Genomic DNA, 24,889 nt, shown 5'->3' on the forward strand with positions numbered 1-24,889 from the left:
TGTTGTTTTACCGTGCACTAGCCGTACAGATGTACGAGATGAAAGGAATTGGACCTACGCTTTAGATGCTCCACCTGTTTTAGGTCCTATTCCTCCTAACATTCCTGATGAGGCGGGACATGACACTGATGATGAATATGATCGGAGAGAGATATCTCCCGTACCCCATGTGTCCCCACATCATCCTTCACCACCACACAGCGCACCATCTTCTTCTTCTGCAGGTACCACTCCTGGCTTCTATATTACAAAGGAGATGTGGCGTGACCACATGGCTAGAGAGCAAAGGCGTGACGACCTACTCTCTACCATCCAGCAACAAATGACGGATAACATGAACTTCATGCGAGAGTCGCAGCGGAGGACAGACAAGTCCTATGACACTGTTCTACAGTCCCTGCAAACGATCATAGATACACAAGCCCGTCAACAAAACTACCACCAGAGACACATGGCACTAATTGAATCCACTCAAGGTTCCACTATAGGTAACCTTCGAGAGGTGAGGACCGCTCAGGATGCCCTGATGGCGAGGATGGTTCAGAGAGATCGTCGTCGTACCCGATCTCGTCGTCAATCTCAGGATGGCGAGGGCACTAGTGGTCAGCAATAGGTTGTCAGGTAACTCTTCCCTTATCTTATTTCGAAACATTGGGGACAATGTTCGATTTAAGTGTGGGAGGAGACTCTATCGTCTTTTCTTTATTACTTTTCTCGTTTTTCCTTTATCGCTTTTTCTTTACTGTTTTTAGATAGTTTATTTATTGTTATTTCCTTTTAGTTGTTTATTTTGCTTTTTAGTATAATGCATGAGTTTGACGAGTCACCAAATACAGTAGATCTTTAGTACAATCCTACCTCCCCATACCTTTAGCCCCACCGAATTTTTTTTTTGCAAAAGAAAATAGTGTTATTCCGAAAGTTTTTCATGTTTTAAAGACATGTTTTGAGTAAGGATGCGATGACTTGGGAGAACTTTGCGAAACATCAGTATCTGTTTTAGCACCATAAGCTTCGTAAATATAGGAATCATTCCCGAAACCCCATATACCATGGCCTTAATCATCATTTCCGTATAAGTCCTTAGTAGTTTATCTTAGCAGTCAGCTCCGGCCTACGCATCCTCTACGTAGGGGACCGATGCAAATAAGTGAATGATCCAGAAAAACAAAAAAATAAAAGACAGCAAAAAGGCAACTCCGGTATAGGTGACCCTCACAAAGTCATTTAAACCAAAGAATTGTAAAAAATTGCTACAAAAAGAAAAAGAAAAAGAAAAAGAAAAACTTACCCACTGCTAGTTGGTTCAGAGGTATCTGGCACTGAACTCGGTAGGACGGATTACGATCCGATCCCCCACGACTACAGTTGGGTCCAATAAAAGGGTTTACACATAATTATGTGCCAGAAATCCCATGCTCAGATCATAATCACTAACAGGCCACTCTACTATGAAGCATGTACGGATAACGAGCTTAATGTGATTGCGCCTGAATGAAAAGGACACAAAAGAGATGAAGAGGTAGGCCTAGGTATTGTGGGATAATATGGGTAGGTTAATATAGGAATGAAGTTTATGTCCGTATTTGCGGATTAGTGTCATCATGCTACCCTTAGTTCACTCAGTTAGTACCTATCACTGCATCCCGACTTGAACTTAGAATTTTTACCTAAAACACTCGTTTACACAAATTTTCTTTTATGAGCTTTTTAATATTTTGCTTGAGGACAAGCAAAGGTTTAAGTGTGGGAGAGTTTGATAACACTAAAATTTACCATATTTTCGACTCCGATTTCACATGCATTCTAGTTGTTTTATTATCATTTTGTTGTGTTATTGGTATGTTTTTCTTTGTTTTCAGGTTTTTACTTTAATCAGAGCCCCGATCGAGAAAAGGAGCGAAAAAGAGCCAAATACCCTAAAATTCAGCATTTTGTTCTTGTGGCCTACCCCATGGCTGACGCCATAGACCCTGCCATGACGTGTCCAAGCTCAACTTCCCTCAACTTCCACGTTCCCCACTACTTCCACTAAGGAGCCTCGTTTTGTGCTTGTGGCGGGCGCCATGGCCTTGTGGCGGGCGCCACAAGAGGAATGTTTTTCCCTCCCATTTTCAAGTTGAAGGGCATCCTTGTCATTTCCATCTTTTTACTTGTTTATAAATAGAAAATCGAAATCACTTTTACAATCATCCAAACTTAGAGTGTAACACCCTTCTAAATTACCCCAAATATTTAATTAAAACAACAAATATATACATCAGAGTAAAGGTGCAAATAAGGGTGTCACACAAACACTTCACACCATTCACCATAATAACTGTCATGCTCTTTTATTAATTCAAAACATAAAGCATTTGCACAATACGCAACGGATAGAGATTAAATCAATCATGCAAAACATGTAGCATATTACATGTAAACTGGTTCACAACCAACAACAAAACATTTAAAACATCCCATCCCGATGTTACATCTACCAGAGCATGACCCACTAAGGAACTACACTAGACTTCAAGTACTAGCTCCTACTCAATCACTGCTCGTTACCTGAAAAATAGTTGTAAGGGTGAGTTCCTCAATCGATATAAAAAGCATTATAAAATATCATGTAATGCTAAGTAAATAACACATTAATCACCCTAATCATATCACACATTCAGTAACGGCACATCAACTCAAATATCATACTCAATACCAACACAATTCATACTCATACTCAATGCCAACACAAACACACACATAATATTGGAATACATCCATTCATATTATACGCCATACATACATTATGCAATGAGACTCCATGCATGCGGTACCGACTATTCGTGAACATATAGTTCACCTCACCGATCAAATCCAGATACGGCTACCAAGCCCACTAGTCCCACTCATTTGAGACCTAGTGACTCACTCACTAATTCCTCACCACGGGAATTAGCTACCACCCCAAGGGCCATGCTATGCACGCTAATCACCTAGCATGCAAACATCAACAACAATCTACAATGATTTACTCACTAATTCCTCACCATGGGAATTAGCTACCACCATAAAGGCCACAATATGCATGCTAATTCACCTAGCAATGCAACATCATCAACAACAATCCACAATGGACATATGCTCACACTCTAAGCCATAAAACAGTCCATTCACCAACACATGCATAATATATACATTCACAACATTATGCATATTTTCCCACATCATCAGCATATTTATCACATAATCATATCATGTCATGCCAATTAAGTCAATCACAGTATTAGCACCCTCTACTAATAACTATACTACTCAAAACAACGGGAAATGATCCCTACTATATCACATACCGATATAGGCCAACCATCAAATATGTACACAACATTTAAATACCAATTTTCCCACTTTTCAACAGTGTTAACCGGTTAACGCCCTGGGTTAACCGGTTAACGCAGACCAAAACACGCTTCCTGGCAAAACTTGACAGTGTTAACCGGTTAACACCCTGGGTTAACCGGTTAACGCAGACAGAACAGCAATATTTTCACAACTCACAACAGTGTTAACCGATTAACGCCCTGGGTTAACCGGTTAACGCAAGCAAAACAGCAATACTTCACAATTCCTAACAGTGTTAACCGGTTAACGCCCTGGGTTAACCGGTTAACGCAAGACAGAAAGCTGTTCCTGCGCTAACACGAAGCAGAATGCAGAATTCTCCGCATTTTCCGCCGTTGGAGGACTTCCGGACCTCCGATTCCGATTCCGTAAAAAGCTATGCGTTCGGGAAATCACGACTCACACAAATACAGATTCAATTACAGCTTTAACACAACTTATCCAACACAATTTTTCAGCATTCAACATCCCAATTAGGGTCAAATCAATGGTTCATCACTACCCATTACATGTCAACCCATAATACCCATTAAACGACGATAAACCCCCCTTACCTGAGTTAATCCGGCAATCCTTTAGCTTCAAGATCTTCTCTTCTCCCACCTTCTTCCTCTTGCTCTGCCTCTTTGCCCTTTTCCTCTTTTCAGCCGCTTCTCTGCTTTTCACGTAAAAACCCTTTCTTTACCAAATGAACTCCTTTTCTTTATTTCCAACTTATATATATTCCAATAATAATAATAATAATCCAATAATATTCCAAATTATTTAATTAAATTAATAAATATAATATTAATTTAAATTAAATAATTATCTTATTTTTATCGGGGTGTTACATAGAGCAGAGGCAAACTCAGAGCAACTTTGTTTCACTTAGGCATATATTCAGTTTTATAAAGTGGTAATCGCTTCGCATTGGAGTGTTACCACAATTGTGTAATCGAGTCTGTGATAGAGTCTGTAATCGAGTTTGGAGCACTTTGGAAGGAAGTTAATCCTGCCGCCATTTTCATTTCCGCTTTGCAATTTATTCAACCCTCTGATTAGAGCAGGTTTTTATTACTTGTCTTTATCTTATTTATTTTCCCGCACTCGCTTTACTTTATTGATTTCCTCGCACTCGCTTTACTTTTATTTATTTCCACGCACTCGCTTTACTTTTATTCATTTCCTCGCACTCGCTTTACTTTATTTATTTCCTCGCACTCGCTTTACTTCTATTTATTTCCTCGCACTCGCTTTACTTTATTTATTTCCTCGCACTCGCTTTAAATTATTTATTTCCTCGCACTCGCTTTAAATTATTTACTTTCCGCACTCGCACTACTTTTATTTATTTTCCGCACTCGCACTACTTTTATTTATTTTAATGCACTTTTACTTTACCATGTCTAGCTAAATTTATAAGGTTAGAATGTAAGGATCGTAATTGAACCAGTAATCCGTACAATTGTTCGTAGAAACACTTAAGGGCTATTTTAACTTTCAACTTAAGTTTTCCCGCACTTCAATTCCGTTGGGTAAGATCGAAAGCCGTCCAACGTCTTTTTAAACTTAATTGTTTTTAACTATTTCAAAAACAGCGAAAGCGCTTTGTCTAGTTCATTAGGAGTTTTTAACATTAAGAAGAAAAGAGATTTTAAGACTATTGTCGGACGCGTTTATAAGTTTAGAGTCTGGTTCGTAAGAACCTCTTTTGGTTAAGAAATCCAGGTTATAATACTTTTCAACTTAGTCAAGATACTATATTTCTTAAAAATAGGTTTACTACTCTAACGCAATGCGCGCCTTTTTATACGCGAAAGCGACAATTCCTGTTAAATTAGTTCTTTTCAAAGTAGGAAACACTTCCCATAAGTAGCTCTATTAGCAAGTACTTGGATTATTAATTAATTACGTGAATTACATTCGACCCTGTCCTTATTAATTATATTTTATTTCAATACTTTACTTTTCGTTGCACACTCCAAAAATACCTATTTCGATTGCCTTTGATAAGCACCATAACAATAGATAACGATAGATTGACACTTGGTCTCTGTGGATTCGACAATCTTTTATATTACTCTGACGCGTTCGTATACTTGCGAAACACCGCATCAGAGTCCAAGTCTTCAAAAGATGGTGAGAATAGGAAAGGTAAACTTAGAAGCTCTTGTTATAATTATGGTGAAATTGGTCACTATAGACCGGAATGTCCCATGATTAAGAAATACAAACAAAGAGGGCATCACAAGAAGCCTGGTAAATCTAGAAAAGCTTATGTAAATTGTGAGAGTGAAATTGATTCCTCGAGCGATGAAAGCTTCATTTCAAGTGTAGAATCGGGATGGATTTATCTTATGGAAAATGGAAGGAAGAAGAAATAAGTAAGTCCTTCTAAACTTGAGCTCACTAGTGGCTTATCTTATTCTCAATAACAAGACTCTTTTTGATAATCTTCATAGATAAGCATTAAATGCTTTTAAGAAACTAGCTTCACATGAAAATATATTTTTACAATTAGAAGCTAGTGTTAGAATCCGAAAGGAAGTTGAAAGCTATTAAAATATCTATGATACATATTAAAAGTGACAAGAATGAGGGTGAATAACCTTATAAGTTTGGTTGTGAATCTTGTCATAATTGGAAAAAAGAGATAAATAATCTTCAAGTCAAATTAGACAAAGATTTACAAACTAAGAGTGAATTTGCTATTGATCCTTCTATGTATAAAAGGTATTTGAATTATTCATACAAAAATCATAAAAATTTCAAAAAGGATTCAAATGGTAAAAGCATATCTCATCGCAATCTATCTTGTCATTATTGTTGCAAAAAAGGTCATACCATTGAAAAATGCAAATTTAGGAAGATGCTAGTTCCTAAATGAGCCTCTCAATGGTTTCCCAAATGCAACCTTTATTTCGCTCACTTCCAAGGACCCAATGAAAACTAGGTACCTATTTCCTTTGTTTAATTCTACAGGTTAAATATCTTGAATCTACCGAAAAGATGTGGTATCTTGATACCGGATGTTCAAGGCGTATGACGGGTGACATATCTCTTTTCATTGACTTTGTGGCAAAGAAAAAGGGGCTCGTCACTTATGGAGATAACAACAAAAAAGATATTATTGGAAAATGTAGTGTAGGTAATCCCTCATCTACTACTATTTATGATGTAATGCTTGTTGATGATCTTAAACACAACCTTCTTAGCATTAGCCAACTTTGTGACAAGGGTTTTAAAGTCATTTTCACTAATACTTGTTATTTATTTGAGTATAATGAGAAGAAGGATTGTTTGTTTAAGGGCTTGAGAGTCTATAATACTTATATGCTAAATTAAGATGATGTGACCTTGGTTGGTACTAAGTGCCTCGCTACCATGAGTGAAAAGTCTTAATTATAAATTAATTGTTTTTTCCTTCAATTCTTTTCTACTACACATAAAAATTCACATTAACAAATAACTCATGTTAGGGTAGATTTTAATTATGCTTTAATGAGATTTTCTCTTAATTTCTATTCATGACAAATTAGAATATTAGGGTTTATGTGCAGTAATCCTAAATATTGATGAAGTTAGTTTTTTAATCAAATAAATCCATGTGCTCTGATCAGTCACCATTTGCATTAAGTTTTCGTTACTGATCCGACAAGAAACCGAGGCTTTTGAAATACTGTGCAAGCATTTTTGATACTTTTCGAGTCAGTTTTACGTCTGGTATTATATTTAAGAATTTTCAGTCATTGTTAAATTTAAATTATATTTTTGTGATTTTATGTGTGAGATAGTTGTGTTTTTGTCCGACAGGTCCAGGTAGAAGAACCAGGGAACTCAGAACGAGACAATGCGAGATTCCAGCAAGCAGAGGAGCAAAAAACCCCGGTACATGAGGCCTGACACGGCCACCCGTGTCAGTTGATACGGGCCGTGTCATGCACCATATCCAGACGTATCACCCATGCCAGGCGCGTGTCAGCCAGGAAAGTAGGCTGACACGGCCACCCGTGTCAGCCCAAGCCCAAAAATTCAGTTTTCTCGGGCTTTTGTTCGTCGGACTTTTTCAGAGATATTTTTGGACATGTCCAACTGCTGCTTGGAATTTTCACTATAAAAGAGGACCTTTTTCCTAAGGAAAAATCATCTTGGAATACGGCAAAATACAGTATTGTGAAGCAATCAAGTATTACAGAGAGCAAGGCATTCGGAGAGCTGAAGGTTTTCATGAGCGGGAGCGATTGAATATCAAAGTCATCCAATTACTTGTAATGTGTAATTTTTATCTTGCGTTTGTTTTAAATAATATGAGTAGCTAAACCCCCCAATGCTAGGGGGTTATCCCTGATTTAGAGTTGTAACGAGTTTGAGGTTACATTTGCATTTATAATATTATTTTTACGGTAACCTTTTGATGTGTTTATTGACTTCTCTTTCGGACCAATCGAGATTGATTTGTGGTTATCAATTAGGATGGTCCGCCATTGATAAGGTTTTCATGAGGTTACTCCATAATAGATATCCCTTAGGACTAGGGATACCCTGTATAAACCAGAGTATTCTTGATTAAAGGTTTTCTCACCAAGGACTTGGGAGAAAATACCTGTAAGAACTGGTAGTAATTGATATATGTTGATGCAACAGTGACACAAAGTTGTTACAGGGATAAATCATACACCTTCCCTTGAATTATTCCTTTTTCTCTATAAACCCTTATTTTCATTCTTGTTTGCCTTTATCTTTGTTCGTATATTTTTACACCTAAAAACCAAATTAATACTTTTTGTTTAATTGAATAATAATTTAAACTCGATATTGACTTGCAGTCCTTGAGATCGACATTCGGGGAATTTCCCCATTATTACTATAAAAGGCAAAATATTACACTTGCTATTTTCCCGATCAAGTTTTTGGTGTTGTTGCCGGGGACTGTCAAAATATAGAGTTTCATTTTAAAGTCAATTAAATTTTTTTTTGCTCTGCAATAAAATTATTTTTCTGTCATTTATAATTCACTAATTTGTATGCGAGGAGAACCCTCAGCTGAATTTCTTTTTGACGCAGAGATCGAGAGAACCCTTCACCGAAGACGCAGAAATCAAATAGTGGATTCCAAAGAAGAAAGTACCTATGATCACTCATAACTCAAAGAACCAATGGCTGAAGTTCCTCTAATTCCACCTCCTCCACCTCCAGAAAGACTCCTAGGTGACTATGAAGGTGCAAACGCACCGGGTGGTCGACTGACCATTGTCAACCAACCGGTGAATGTGACAAATTTTCAACTACATCCTAGAATAGTCAATCAATTGGAAAGAAAACCTTTCACCAGAAAGGTTAATGAAGATGCCAACAAACACCTGGAAAGATTTATGACCATGAGCACCACACTAAAAATTGATGGTCATACTAATGAAGCAAAAAAATTAAGAATGTTCCCGTTCACTTTAGCTGAAGATGCAGAAGAATAGTTTTATTCTCTTCCTGCCGGCAGTATCACATCATGGGAAGAGACGGAAACTGCATTCTTAAATGAGTACTTTCCAACATCTGTATTCTTGAGAAAAAGGTATGAAATTCTTAATTTCAAATAGAAGGATGGTGAATCATTGGGAGACGCCTACAAAAGATTCAAAAGGGTCTTAGTAGCGTGTCCAACTCACAATATGGATCAGACTGAACAAATGCAAATGTTCGTTAATGGGCTGAAAATAAAAAAAAGCAGTTGATTGATACAGCAGCCGATGGCTCAATAAATTTCTAAACAGCCACTGGTATTAAGAGGATTATTAAAGCAATAGCTGCCAATGAGCATCTAGAATTATACGACAGGTGTACTAGTCATCCAGAGGGGGTGATTGATCTAAAATTAGAAATAAATAAAATCCGCGTGGAAGACACAGTTGCTGCTGAAGTAGACAAGAAGTTGAAAGCTATGAATATAGGTATTCAATAGATAGCGCATGTCCAGCCAGCTCAGGCTAGCACTTGTGAAATCTGTAATGGACCTCATCACACGGTCTATTGCTTTGCTACTCCACAACAAATTGAAGAGATCAAATTCTTGAAGCAGAATAATCCCTACTCTAACACTTACAACCCAGGTTGGAAGAATCATCCAACTTTCTCCTAGAAAGATCAGAGAGGGAATGTTCTACAACAAGGTACATGGCAATATCAGACTCAATATCAACAACAGCAGCAACAACATGCACCTAAAAAGGATGAATGGGAAATCGCTATTGAAAAATTAGCAGCCAACAGCATACAGTTTCAAGAAGAAACCAGGACTAATCAGAAAAACACCACGGGCTCCATTAAAAATCTCGAAGTCCAAATGGGTCAGATAGCACAACAATTAGCTTCAAATTCTCAAGCCCCGGGCACCCTACCTAGTGGTACGGTAACAAATTCGTGGGAACATAACACTGTTAACGCTATCGTAACCCGAAGTGGAAAGTCAACGGAGGAAAATAGTGCTGAAAAAGATGGATTGTTAGAAATGGATTTAGAAATCAAGGAAACCAAGAACCAAGATGAAGAAGTGATACTACCACCTATCAAGGAGAAAGAGAAGGTTTCAAAACCAGTCATCAAACTCCCTTACCCTCCAAGACAGAAAAAGAAAGATCAACATGAGAAATGTTTTGAGAGGTTCCTGGAAATGTTCAAAAAACTGGAAATAAACATCCTTTTTTCTGAGGCATTAGAACAAATGCCAATATATGCCAAGATCATGAAAGACATCATCTCCAAGAAGAATTCCACTGATAGAGACCCGATCATCCTAACTGAAACATGCAGTGCCATTCTCCAAGGCATGAAAATCCTAGTGAAAAAGAAAGACAGGGGATCGGTTACTATTCCAGGCACTATTGGTGATAGAAAATTCAAGAAGGCTCTGATTGACTTAGGAGCGAGTGTAAGCTTGATGCCACTGTCCATCTATAAAAAATTAGGCATCAGCATTGTTCAAGATACTCGAATGACACTTCAGTTTGTAGATTGCTCTGTGAGGCGACCCTATGGGATTGTGGAAGATGTTCTTGTAAAAATTGACAAGTTTGTTTTCCCAGTTGACTTCGTCATTCTGGAAATGCCTGAAGATGAGGAGATTCCTCTCATATTGGGCAGACCTTTCTTAGAAACAGGACAGTGTATGATAGACATCGAGGAAGGAACTATGACCCTTAAGGTCTATGATGAAGAGTTAAAAATAGATGTGAGGAACACAATCCAATACAAAGATGATATTGGCACAAGCAACACTATAGAGATAATAGATCAAGTAATTGCTCAAGAAAATGAAAGGCAGAGACCCTAGTCACCACTAGAACGGGTCTTAAGTCTATCAATTTTTGAAAGTGATGAAGATGAAGGAGAGTCTGGGGTGCTCACTATAATTGAAAAACAACCTGAATGGATTAGATCTAGACCACACCGGTGGGAATATTTAAGGCCACCACCATCAGTTGTCACTAAAGAACCAAAAACAAGGGTAAATCTGAAACAGTTACCAACAAATCTGAACTATGTATTTCTGGACACTAAGAAAAAATGTCTCGCTACTATAAATGCCAATCTACAAAGTGTCCAAGAAGCAGAACTCATTCAAGTGCTAAAAAAATACAAAGGTGCAATCGGATGGGAAATTGAGGACTTGAAAGGTATAAGCCCGACCGTTTGCTTGCACAAGATCTTAATGGAAGATGATCACAAACCGGTGGTGCAACCACAATGAAGACTTAGCCCAACCATGAAAGAAGTGGTACGCAAAGAAGTTGTAAAACTCTTGGATGCGGGCCTAATTTATCCTATTTCCGATAGTTCTTGGGTAAGTCCAGTCCATGTGGTACCAAAAAAAGGGGGCACTACGGTGATAAAAAATGAGAAGAATGAGTTGATTCCAACCCGAACTATTATAGGTTGGAGAGTGTGCATAGATTACAGAAGACTAAACGTGGCAACACGGAAGGATCACTTCCCGTTACAATTCATTGATCAAATATTGGAAAGGTTAGCCGGACACGATTACTATATTGTTTCTTAGATGGTTACTCGAGGTACAACCAGATTGTTGTTGCCCCTGAAGATCAAGGGAAGACTGCATTCACATGCTCCTATGGTATTTTTGCTTATAGAAGAATGCCATTTGGGTTGTGCAACGCACCGACCACTTTTCAAAGGTGTATGACATCAATCTTTGTTGACATGCTCGAAAAGCATACAGAAGTATTTATGGATGACTTTTCAGTATTCGGTTCTTTATTTGATAATTTTTTGACTAACTTATCACTTGTGTTAGAAAGATGCCAGCAAACAAATTTGATCCTGAATTAGGAAAAATGTCACTTCATGGTACGTGAAGGAATAGTCTTGGGACACAAGATCTCCAACCAACGTATCAAAGTGGACATAGAAAAAGTGGAGGTAATAGAAAATTTACCACCTCCGGGAAATGAAAAAGGCATCTGAAGCTTCTTGGGACATGCGGGGTTCTACCGCAGGTTCATAAGAGATTTCTCCAAGCTCGCAAAACCATTAACTAGTCTACTGGTGAAGGATACACCATTCCTATTTGACAAGGAGTGCATACAAGCCTTCGAGACCTTGAAGAAGGAACTTGTGTCAGCCCCAATAGTTATTGTCCCCGATTGGTCTCTTCCTTTTGAGATAATGTGCGATGCTAGTGATAACGCGGTAGGGGCAGTACTAGGGCAACGCAAAGAGAAGCTCTTGCATGTGATCTATTATGCAAGCCATGTATTGAACCCTACTCAAATGAACTATGCAGCCACTGAAAAAGAACTCCTAGCGGTGGTGTACGCATTTGACAAGTTCAGATCCTATTTGTTGGGATTAAAGGTAATTGTATATTGACCATGCTGCTTTAAAATATCTTTTTGCCAAACAGGAATCAAAGCCAAGGCTGCTACGATGGATCATACTACTACAAGAATTCGACCTGGAAACCAGAGACAAAAAAGGTAGTGAAAGCACTGTTGCTGATCACTTGTCTCGGATGACTCCGATTCAAGAAACAAAAGAAACACACCCCATCAGAGATGAGTTCACCGACGGACGTATCCTAGCCGTTACGTATATCCCATGGTTCGCCGTATACGCGAACTTTGTGGTAGGTGGACTAATACCTGATGACTTTGACTCTAACAAAAGAAAAAAGTTTTTGCATGATTGCAGGTTTTATGTGTGGGACGATCCATTCCTTTACAAAAAGGGAGTAGATGGCCTGGTCAGGAGATGTGTTCCAGAGGAAGAGCAAAGGGACATCCTAAAAGCCTGTCACAACTCAGAATATGGAGGACATTTTAGCGGAGATAGAACCGCAGCAAAATTCCTCCAGTCTGGATTATACTGGCCTACACTGTTCAAAGATGCACAAGAAGTGGTAAAAGAGTGCGACAGATGTTAGAGGACAGGAAACATATCCAAGAGAAATCAGATGCCTCAGAATGCAATGTTAGAGGTAGAACTATTCGATGTGTGGGGAATAGATTTTATGGGACCCTTCCCACCGTCCTTTGGAAAGCAATACATTATGGTCGCTGTTGACTATGTGTCGAAATGGGTGGAAGCAGTAGCATTGCCCACGAATGACGCGAAAGTGGTAATAAATTTCCTCAAGAATTATATCTTTGCAGGTTTAGGGTACCAAGAGCACTGATTAGTGACGAAGGTATGCACTTCCTCAACAAGCTGATGGAGAACCTGCTGAGGAAATACAATGTCAAATATAGAATCACCACACCATACTACCCCCAGACTAGTGGACAGGTTGAGGTATCAAATCGGCAGATCAAGCAAATCCTAGAAAAGACTGTTAGCGCCTCACGAAAAGATTGGTCAATCAATCTAGATGATGCATTCTGGTCGTACCAAACAGCGTTCAAAACACCAATAGGTATGTCCCCGTATCAACTGGTGTATGGTAAAGCTTGTCATTTACCACTCAAACTTGAGCACAAGACATTCTGGGCTACCAAATTCCTCAACTATGATCTTTCCAAGGCTGGTAAATCTCGGATCCTCCAATTACAAGAGCTGGAAGAATTTAGAAATCGAGCATATGAGAATGCAAAGATATACAAAGAGCAAACCAAAACATGACATGACATGCACATTCAGAAGAAAGAACTTCAGGAAGGACAACTGGTCCTATTATTAAATTCAAGGTTGAAGCTATTCCCAGGGAAACTAAGGTCAAGATGGTCGAGACCCTTTGTGATACAAAAAGTATTTTGGCATGGAGTCGTCGAACTAAGAAATCCCGCAAATGGAGAAGCGTTCAAGGTGAATGGGCAGAGAGTCAAACCGTACCTACAAGACCAAAAGGGTGGTCTAATAGACAAAATCCGTCTCAACTAATTAGACAGAGAACCGTCGAGCCATGCGACGTTAAACGAAGCGCTTCGCGGGAGGCAACCCACACATTTTAAATTTAATCATTTATGTGTGTTTGTAGGTTTATACAGGAGCTCTACAAGGAGGGAGCATCACGTCAACAAATGTCTAAGTCATGCAAAAAGGATAATCAACGTGGCCAGAGGTACCGGCAGTTGAACAGGAGAAAAAGGCAAAAAAAATGACCAAAAGAGCAGCCTGACACGGCCACTCGTGTCAGCTGACACGGGTCGTGTCAGGAGAGTGCAAAATCAGGCAAAATATGGAGAAACAGTGGCCTGACACGGGTCATGTGAGGAACACTAAAGGTGAAAGGAAATTTTATTTATCAATAGTAGCCTGACACGGCCCGTGTCAGGAGCACTGAAGATAATGCCCAAACCATGGGGAAGGATAGTAGCCTGACACGGCCGTGTCAGGCAGGCGGAAATTTTGAATTTTTTTTGGAATTCCGAATTTTAAGTGGGACCTACACATTTAATCCACCATTAACCATAATTTTGCCCATTCACCTTATCATTATCAGGTTTTCTCTTATCATCTCATCATTCTCTCTCATCATTCTTGCTCTCTTTCTCTCAAAACCTTCCAACCTCCATTAAAACTCATAAACCCCACTACCTAAAACCTTCCATAACCCACACTTCCACTCACCTATCGCAACAACACCCTTCGCCAATGTTACTCAATTCGCCGTCCCCGTTCTAACCACAGTTTCGGAATTTCCTAACTCTATATTTCAAATAATTCTATTTTTACAGGTCCAAAATGCCCCCGAGGAGAATTCTCACTGGAAAGCAGCAACTCGTGGAGATGACGAAGTCACGAAAGCGCCCGAGTCGGAATCCAAATCCACACAACATCGTGTTTGACAATCTGAAACAAGAAAAGAGATATCAAATTCACCGGAAGCGCAAACACACGCCAACAAGGTACATGTCTGAGCATACTCTAAACGCACTAGGGCTCAAAATGGAGGTATTCCAGATGTTCCACGTTTTAGGAATGCTAGAGTTCATGAGTCTGGAAGCTCCGACATACGAGCGCATCACTCTCGAATTCCTCAGCACGTTGGAATTCCAGGTTAAGAAGCGGTGGATAGACACGACTAGGTATTATTTCGGCACTTTGCGTTTCCGGTTGTTTAATAATTATCATGAATTGTCTATTGAGGAGTTAGCAGCGATAATCCGACTCCCTCTATACGGACTAGGAGCAGTCCCATATGGGTTCTCACCTAAGGATTTCTGGATTGCCATCACCGGAAGGACGGATTACACCTCCAAAGGTGCTAAGGCCTCAGGCATCCAGAATCCATGTTTCGGGTATGCTCAGAAGGGTTTGGCCTACACCCTGTTTGGAAGAGGCGATAGCACAGGGGTAGCTACTCAGAGAGAACTATTCTTTATGTACTCGATGGCACAAAACAAGGCCATCAATGTAGCTGCCTTTGCAGCGGACTATCTGGGAAGAGTAGGCCGAGCCGACTCTGGACACATATTCATAGGTGGAATGATCACCCAAATCGCTGAGCATTTCAGGTATCAAGCTGTTTTACTCAAAGACACGCCAATTGCAGGTAAGACCAAAACTGACATGTCTGATCTAATTTCACAAGGTATGATTGTTGTTACCCCTACTTACTATTATGTGCTTATCCATAAGAGGTTTATTATCTCTCTTCTGGATTCGAACAGAGTTGCTATTACTTACTGTGCCAATTGGCTGTATGTGTGCGTTGACCCCGACGTGGAGGAAGGCCACGACACTGACCATTTTACTACAGGTGATCAGTTTATAGATGACCAGGTGGAGGGCACGGAGGCAGAAGAAGAAGAACCTCAAGCACCTCAAGAACAGTTTGTACCACCACATCAGGAACCTACCCAGCAGGAGGCAGGTTCATCTTCTTGGTCCACTGACCAATGGACTTGGGTACAAACCGAAATAGGTGACTTGAGGACGGAACAAAAACGGCAAGGCATTGAGCAAACCCGTCAGGGGATGTTGGATGAGATAAGCAGCATGGTGCGACAGTTGATGCTGCATTTTCCACAACCTCCTCCTCAGTAGGATACTGTGAGTATCCTCCTTCGCTCTTGTTGACAAATATTGTGGACAATGTTGAGTTTAAGTGTGGGGGAGATTTTTTGTCTTTTATTGTTATTCTATTTTCAGTATTTTGTTATTTTATCTCATTATTTTGTTATTTTACTTTTGTGCATTCTAGATTTGGTTTTTCTGTTTGAAGGTACATTATGCTGCGAGTGTTTCAAGTCTATGTTGATAGGTTGGAAATAGTAATGATCATGATTGGGAGTGGATGAAAGGATCACACCATTTACCATTGCTTGTTGTGGAGGATCTCCCCAGGAAGTTGACACTGTTGAAAGTAAGATCGGACGCAACGTATACAACTTAACCGACACGAGTATCATGTACATTCCGAAGTAAGGAAGAAATCGCACCAGGCTAAAGAGTACTGTGGATCCTGTCAAAGCTGGACCAAACAGGGTGAGTCATAAAAAGCCAAACACATTGATCATCATGAGCGACATTCAGGTTTGTCTTTATCACTCTAAATTTGCGTAGGTTCTCTGGGACTATCACTGCATGATACACACACTGAGGCACGTTATTTGGAATTAACCCCGAGCCTTTCTATCCATCCTAAATAATGATATCCCTTGTTAACCCCATTTGAGTATGTATCCATTTGTTTCTTTAAAACCCCATAAATGTACCCCTTGGCCAAAACACTTCCTTACCCTGTTCAGAGTCATGTTAATGCATTTAACTGTGTTGAAAAGCTAAGTTTGGGGTAAAAACCCCAAAAGCTTCCGAAGCCTAAGAAAGTGCGATAATAAAAAGAAAAAATGAATGAAATAGGAAATCATCGAGAGAAATAAAAAAAGAAAGAGAAAAAATTTATAACTCGAAGATTCAAAAAGAAGCACGAAAAAGGGCATTCGATGGAAAAATAGAAAAAAGAAAATCGAGAAAACAAAAGAAACAAACACAGTATGTAACATCGACTCTGAACCAAAAACCCACTTGTTTCCCGTTTTTGTTTGAATAATCAATACCCTAACCCAAGCCAAGTTACAACCCTAAAGACCTCAATAGTGTGTGTGTTGTGTGTATGTGATATGAAAAGAGAGACTATTCAAACTTGCGAGTTGATATTGCATACTCTGAATTATGAGTGAAAACACTTAACCCCGAGAGAATTGGAGAGAATTAGTGAGAATGTGATATAAGCTGACAGGTGAAACGGTGCTTTGAAGTGGGAGTGCGTTTGAAAACTTACAAGGAGAAAGCAAGACTTATGGAAGGAAAAGGGAAGACGTTAGCGAATGATCTCAGCAGTGTTGGGAAACATAAAGAATTCAGGGGAGTGACACACAGTGTTGTCTGAAACATTACTTGCGGACAAGCAATGAGCTAAGTTTGGGGTTATGATCAGTCACCATTTGCATTAAGTTTTCGTTACTGATCCGACAAGAAACCGAGGCTTTTGAAACACTGTGCAAGCACTTTTGATACTTTTCGAGTAAGTTTTACTTTCAGTATTATATTTAAGCATTTTCAGTCATTTTTATATTTAATTATATTTTCGTGATTTTGTGCGTGGGATAGCTATGTTTTTGTCCGACAGGTCTAGGTAGAAGAACCGGGGAACTCAGAACGAGACAATGCGAGATTTCGGCAAGCAGAGGAGCAGAAAATCCCAGTATAGGAGGCCAGACACGGCCACCCATGTCACCTGACATGGGCCGTGTCAGGTAGAGGACGACGTGTTGAAAAATACAGTGGCTTGACACGGCTACCCGTGTCAGGCACCATATCCAGCTGTGTCACCCATGCCAGGCGCGTGTCAGCCAGGATAATAGGCTGACACGGCCACCCGTGTTAGCCCAAGCCCAAAAATTCAGTTTTCTTGGGCTTTTATTCGTCGGGCTTTTTCAGAGATATTTTTGGACATGTCCAACTGCTGCTTGGAATTTTCACTATAAAAGAGGACCTTCTGCCTAAGGAAAATCATCTTGGAATACGGCAAAATACAGTATTGTGAAGCAATATAGTATTATAAAGAGGAAGGCATTCGGAGAGCTGAAGGTTTTCATGAGCGGGAGCGGTTGAAGATCAAAGTCATCCAATTACTTGTAATGTGTAATTTTTATCTTGCATTTGTTTTAAACAATATGAGTAGCTAAACCCCCCAATGCTAGGGGTTGTCCCTGATTTAGAGTTGTAACGAATTTGAGTTTACATTTGCATTTATAATATTATTTTTACGGTAACCTTTTGATGTGTTTATTGCTTTCTCTTTCGGACCAATCGAGATTGACTTGTGGTAATCAATTAGGCTGGACCGTCATTGATAAGGTTTTCATAAGGTTACTCTACAGTAGATATCACCTAGGACTAGGGATACCCTGTATGAACCAGAGTATTCTTGGTATTATAAACCTTAACTTCACCTTAATTGGCTATGGACATAGAAATTAGCGTAGATTGATTAAAGGTTTTCTCACCAAGGACATGGGAGAAAATACCCGTAAGAACTGGTAGTAATTGATATTTGTTGATGCAATAGTGACTCAGAGCTGTTACAAAGATAAATTATACACCTTCCCTGGCATTGTTCCTTTTTCTCTATAAACCCTTATTTCATTCGTGTTTGCCTTTACCTTTGTTCGTATATTTTTACACATATTAACCAAATTAATACTTTTTGTTTAATTGAATGATAATTTAAACTCGATATCGACTTGTAGTTCTTGAGATCGACATTCGGGGAATTTCCCATTATTACTATAAAAGGCAAAAATAGTACACTTTCTATTTTCCCGATCATGCTCATAATAAGTTTTTAGCATGATTATATCCTTATTAGTTAGTTTATCAAGTTCATTCTTGATCAATTAATTAAAATTGAAATTTGACTCTATTTTGACTTTGACATGAACAATTACATGCTCCCCATAGGATACCTATTCAGTCAAGTGATCATAAGTCCCTTGATCACTTGATTAAATTGTGACCTTTACACTTGCATATGCATTCAAGTCATACTCAAGTTCAAGACTGTACATGCAAGACTCTGAAGACAAAAGTACATCAAGACCTTGATCATTTCTAAGCTTCATCATTCAAGCACACTTTGCCCTTTGCAAAACAAAAGACTTTTCTCTTCCAAAACACTTGTCAGTTATGATGCGAATTATGCGCCATAAGCCTTAAGAAATGGAGAAGAATGTGATGGCTCATCCCTATCCTTATTCTGAATAGCTTTGAATACAGGACGTAGACCCCAATTATTAAAATTATTCACCTTCATTCATAGTCTTTAGTGCAATTTAAATCAAGACAGTATTTTCAAATTTAAAATCAATCTTAACCCATCAAATTCAATTATTTTGCATTAGGATAACATTTAAAAAGCCCTTTCAAAAAGAACATGTTATGTTCGTTCTACCGCAATACAATCAACGCTTAAACCTCTCATGCATGGGCATACAAGCTATGTTAACTGCTAGAATGTGACCCAAGCACGTCTTTCGCTACATGAAATATACAGAGTCGACACCGAATTTTATTTATTCCATAGGAAAGGGAAAATATCGATAAAAACCCAAAGGTTAAAAAAATGGTCTCGCAACCAAATTCAGGTTCGGAAGTCGGTTATGCAAGGGGGAGGTATTAGCACCCCTCACATCCATTGTACTTAACGGGAACCATCTAGGTTGCTTACGCTTGAATGGGGGTTACTATCATAATTCTTATTAGCTAAAGGTTTACGGGGTGGAAGTGAGTTTTTTATTAGTGTGCTCGCCAAGGATTGACCCCTCGTTCCTACGTATGCTCACTTGTTGAAGTGAGAAATCAGAGTCTCGTAGTTCGTGGTAAAAATGTTTGTTTGTTGGTTGTTCTTACCTTGAAAATGGGTTTTCGGAGTGATGCCCTAAGACACAAAAATAACTTTTATGAGTTGATTTTGTTTTTCTGTTTTGAAAAGAAATATTATTTGACTTTGGATTGAACTAAAGACTATGAGTGAAGGTGAATACCCAAACACACAGTCCAAGCATCATGGGTTCAAAATACTCATAATAAAGGTAGGAAAGCTCCATTCACATTCCTTCTCCATTGCTTAAGGCCCGTGGAATACAATCCTAAGCATATTTTATGGTGTTTTGATTTGGTTTGAGAAAATGTTGCTTGACGTTGGATGAAGGGTTTGTTTTATTATTTTGAAATGGTGACAATCCTAATTCCTAAGGTTGAATAGAAAGCAACAACAAAACAAAGGAAAGTGAGGGGAAAAATTACACCTGGGGAGAGGGATACATGAAAAATACAAGGGAGTAATGCAAGAAATAAAGGGTCTCGTTGCAAGGTAGCCCAAGAGAAAGTCTTGTGTGTGTTGTGTCCTAAGCTAACAAGTGGATAATGGAATTACAAAGCATGTCTCTATAGGGTAGTGCCATGAATGCTCTCTTGTAATAAAAGATTACAAGTCCATGATGAAAATCCAATCAAGCATAGGTCAATCACAATATTCCAAGGTCCAAGCAATGGTCCTAACAAGTCCTATAAGTCTATCACATTAAGTCCTACACAAAGTCCATAATACTCCATGATATGCTAAGGTCATTCACAAAGTCCAATGGCCCATTATGTCTCATAAAGGAATTACTTCTTTTTTAGTCTTTTCATTTTATCATGTTTTTGTTCATTTTAGATTAGATGACTAAGTAAAGAACAAAAGAAAATGAAATGAAAACAATAATTGTAAGCCACAAAATAAATTTCACAATTTGTAAATTGGAAGAAATTAAATGACAAGAAATAAAATGCAAGAAAATAGAACTTGGGAGTTAGATGAATTAGAAGTAAATAGTTAGTAGTTAATGATCAACCAATCAATTAATCGAATCAGGATAATCTAGCGCTAAGTTAAGCAATTATAAGTAGGCTTATGTAAAAGCCATACCTATCTGAGGTCGGGCAATGAGATCTATGTGCTCCAACATGTTAGAGAAATAACACAAAGTTATTCTCCTAAAACATGTAACACTATAAGAAAATCAAAACAAAATGAAATCCAAAGAATGAAAAATCAATTAATCCAGCAATAAAGAATATTTGAAAATGTGAAATAAAATCAACAGTATGTGGTAATATTTTCAAGAATTAAAAATGATAAAACAATAAAAAATCATATAATAAATAATAAAGAAAATGGATAAAAGATAAATGCAGGGGATGCATAATTGTTATGGAGGTGTGAAAAGCAAGTTCAATGGGCCTAAATGTATTGAAGCCCAAACTCACGGCTGAAGTAGGATTCAAGAAATCCAACACCACATGCTCTCTGCATCTCACGTGTTCAGCTTCCTCACCATATTCAAATTCAGTCACAGGAAACACACCGGCTCTGCCATGCCAGAGCTCATCGCCGACGGCGGCGGAGCGCTAATCAACACAAAACCACCACCAATATGATCGTCTGTCATCGCTCTACTCAAATCTGCATCTAATTGGTTCAGATTATCCCCCTACATCTCAAACCGAACACGAATACACAAGAACCCTAACTTCAAAAATCAAAATTAAGTGCAACTCGTGAGGAATTGAAACCTCTCACCTGAGGGTTTTTATTCCTCAATTCAAATTTTACATGATGGAAACTTCAATTTGAAGAAAATGGAGCAAAATAAGACCTATCGAAGAAGCTCTTTCTCCGAAAATGCGAGAATTCAATCTCAAGTAATATGCTCTACCTCCTCTTCCTCTTACTCCACTTCTTCTTGATGTTATTTTTCTGGTTGTTATTTGTGTAAGAGTGTAGCAGTGAGGGATAATGAGTTTAGACGGAGATTGAGAGAATTGGAGAATTTGAGATTGTTTATGTGTGAATGATTTTTGGGGGAATGAATCCAAGAGGATGAATGATGAGTGAATCCCGAATTTTATAGAAGTTGATCAGGGGTAGATTAGGAATGAAATTGGGAAATCTGAGTTAGTTAGATTTGGATCAAATGATGAGCAGGAAATCAAATTCTGAATTTGTGAATTAATTCTAAATTCAAAATGTTGTTGGAAAAGTTTGTTAGTTTTGGATTAAATTGCTGAGCTGGAAATTGAATTATGTTAGTGTTAATTGGCTTGAGTCCAGGTTAAGTGATTTGGGACTGGTTTATGTTTGGACTGCATTTGATGACTTGAACAGAATTGCTAGCTTCGAACTGTGAACTGGATTGGTTTATCTTTGCTTGAAAATCGATGTGATTCATTGTCTTGCTGCTGAACTGCTTTGTGAATGTGTATGGTGAACTATTTTGCTGCTATGTGAATTGATGATTTTCCCTACTTTGAACTACTTTGTGAACTGGTGTTGTTGATATGTATGGCTTAATGTTTGATGTTACTCTGCAAGGCATGCTGCTGTAGATTTATTGATGTGCAGGTGCAAGAATAATCGGTTACTGTAACCGGTTATCACCACGAAAGTTGGTTCTCTAGGCTGCATAATGAGGTTATGTGAAGCAGTCATAATCGGTTACAGTCAAAGAGAATCAGTCTAAATAAGGAAATAAAACAAATCTTCCTCGTCCTCTTGCTATGGCTTATAGCATCTACTACGGGTGGTCGTAGCAGCTCCTTGGTTTTTTGTACTAAGAGTGAAGCAAAGGGCAGCCCTTGGGTCTTCAGCTGTTATGGGTGGTTGTAACAACTCTCTAGTTTTACTATGGGGAAATTCGTCTTTTTTCACGTTGCCTAGTTTTATTTGTCTTTGATCCCTAATTGTCTTGTATGCACATTAGGCCCTGAAAATAGCAAGAACATACAAACCAAAGCATAAAACATGGTAATTGGAAGTAAGCCAAACAAAATGCGACAAAATACTGAGAGAAAGGGACTAGAAATAACGATGTGAAAACCATTTATCAAGGTTGAAGATGAAAGAAATTTGTTTGCAAGAGTTTTTCATCTTTAAAAAATGATAGGGTGTTTCTTTCACAAAATCATAATGTAGATTATGACTTCATCAAAGTTACTATTGGAAAATGAGATGAAAAAATGAATTTATATGTGCTTGAGATTAAACACAAAAATGGATGGATAAAGTTAGTTAGATTCGAGTCAAGAGCATTTCATGATTTGAGTCAAATGAGAAAGTAGTGTGAAATAAGATCTCATAATGAAAAGTGACTCATTTTTCTATGATTCGAATCAAATTAAATCTATGATTCGAGTCACATGGATTCATGATTCAAGTCATGTGTTGGGCCTAATTTGAATCACGCAAGGTAGTGGTTAATATTGATGTCTGGGATTCGAGTCAGGTACAACATGTGATTCGAGTCACAAAGTTGCATGATTCAAACCATATGTAAATTTTGATTCGATTCACATACATAAAATTTTCCCGTTCTCCTCTGTTTGGTGTGATTCACATGATGGATTTGTGACTGACTCGAGTCACACACAAGAAATCTCAAATTTTCAAGTTTTTCAAAATAGTTTGAGATTCCACTTCCCACATGACTTGAATTGATATCACCTATGGTGTTTGTTTCATTAACTTAGGCAATTAACTTAAACCATCATAATCAAATACCAAGCATAACAATTGATTTATGCATGCTTAAAAACTAATCGATTCAGAGATGTTCAATTACGAAGGAGACTCGATAAATAATAATAAACGAAACACGAAAGCGATGAGACAAACAACAAAACAACAGTATTGGAGTTCTAACGTTGAATGTGTTAGAGAAATGCAACTTCAATTTGTTACACGTGCATCCAATCATGAAAATATTACTAGTTCTTAAAATAATTTTACGAATATTTATATGATATGATTTAATTGGATGTATGTGTAAAACAATTTACATTATGAATGTATACTTTTTTTTATGATAAAAATAATTTTTTTAAAAGAAAACAACGTTCTACAAGTTATAAATTAGTTTTTAGAATGTATGTCACTTGACCACTGGCTAAGTCTCAGTCTTACTCGAGTTATTATTAATAGAGAGATTCAATGACTGATCTTTTCATATTCCCAAAAGATGTTAAGTCTAGTGGAATGAATTAGTTTTTATATAGTTGTTGAAAAGTATATTTCTGGCAAATATTTTTATATCGTATCCACAGAGATTGGTTGATATTACCGCCGTTCTATAATCTCAATTGTTGTAAGTTTGAAAAGTAACCAAGTTGTTTTTGAGTGAATTGTTATCTCTTAATTAAAATGACACTAAGACAATGAAATTAGTTTTAAATCAAATATAAAAGGCTTGCCAAGATTGGAGTTCAGTATCCCAATTTCTTATGTTTCCATAATGACAACTATATGGACTCAAAATTATTGATGATATTCAAGTATCCTCTCAATAACATTTATTTCTAAATGAGATTGTGATAATCACTATATTAATCTTTAGACGATTTCTCCATCTAACTATTAATATAACAATCTTTAATGTTTGATACAAAAGAAAAGTAGTGTATAAATCTATTTCTACAATTTAGTCACTACTTGAAAGCATACTTTAAGTCAAGATTTGAATAACCTTTCTCAACAATAACTCAAATCTGAATATTCAAAATAGGGTGAAAATATCAATCCATACATCAACAATCAATTGTCACATACAAGACTTAATAGGAATACATAATCAATAAGGGATAGCTACTACCTCCAATCTTGCCAAAGTGGAGTTTAGCTTCTCATCACCATGTTTGACAGTGTAGCACCTCAAATTTTCCCCCCTCATTCATGCATTCATTTTTTAGGTCATTTAACATTTCATATTGCATTTCAGCAAAGTTCATCTGAATTACCTCTGGTCAACTGTTAGTCAACTAAAGGTCAAATGGCTAGGGGATAACTTGAGTTACTTCCAACATGTTCAAATGAGGCCTATTCATCATTCGATATATTACTCTTGAAGGAGCAAAGGTCCAGCGCACAGGTTTCAAATTTGGAAAGATGACTTCAACTGACATGCTCGCTAGGCGAAGCCTATGCATTTTGAAAATAAAAAAAATATAACAGAAAGGATTTTGGACTTGGACTCTCACA

General features: G+C 38.0%; 1 long non-coding RNA gene and 1 pseudogene across 2 annotated transcripts; both read left to right on the forward strand.

The window, feature by feature from the left end:
- Positions 1–24,889, forward strand: part of LOC127106072 (uncharacterized) — a 181,472-nt pseudogene that overhangs the window by 3,753 nt on the left and 152,830 nt on the right.
- LOC127106073 (uncharacterized) lies at positions 21,122–22,777 on the forward strand. 2 transcript variants are annotated; one of them, XR_007795269.1, is made up of 2 exons: positions 21,122–21,561; positions 22,232–22,777. It is a non-coding gene; the product is annotated as an uncharacterized LOC127106073 (long non-coding RNA). The 2 variants fall into 2 exon arrangements; XR_007795268.1 differs by having other exon boundaries at positions 22,262–22,777.

Source organism: Lathyrus oleraceus, chromosome 7 (assembly GCF_024323335.1).
Source record: "Lathyrus oleraceus cultivar Zhongwan6 chromosome 7, CAAS_Psat_ZW6_1.0, whole genome shotgun sequence".
Lineage (NCBI taxonomy): Eukaryota > Viridiplantae > Streptophyta > Magnoliopsida > Fabales > Fabaceae > Lathyrus > Lathyrus oleraceus.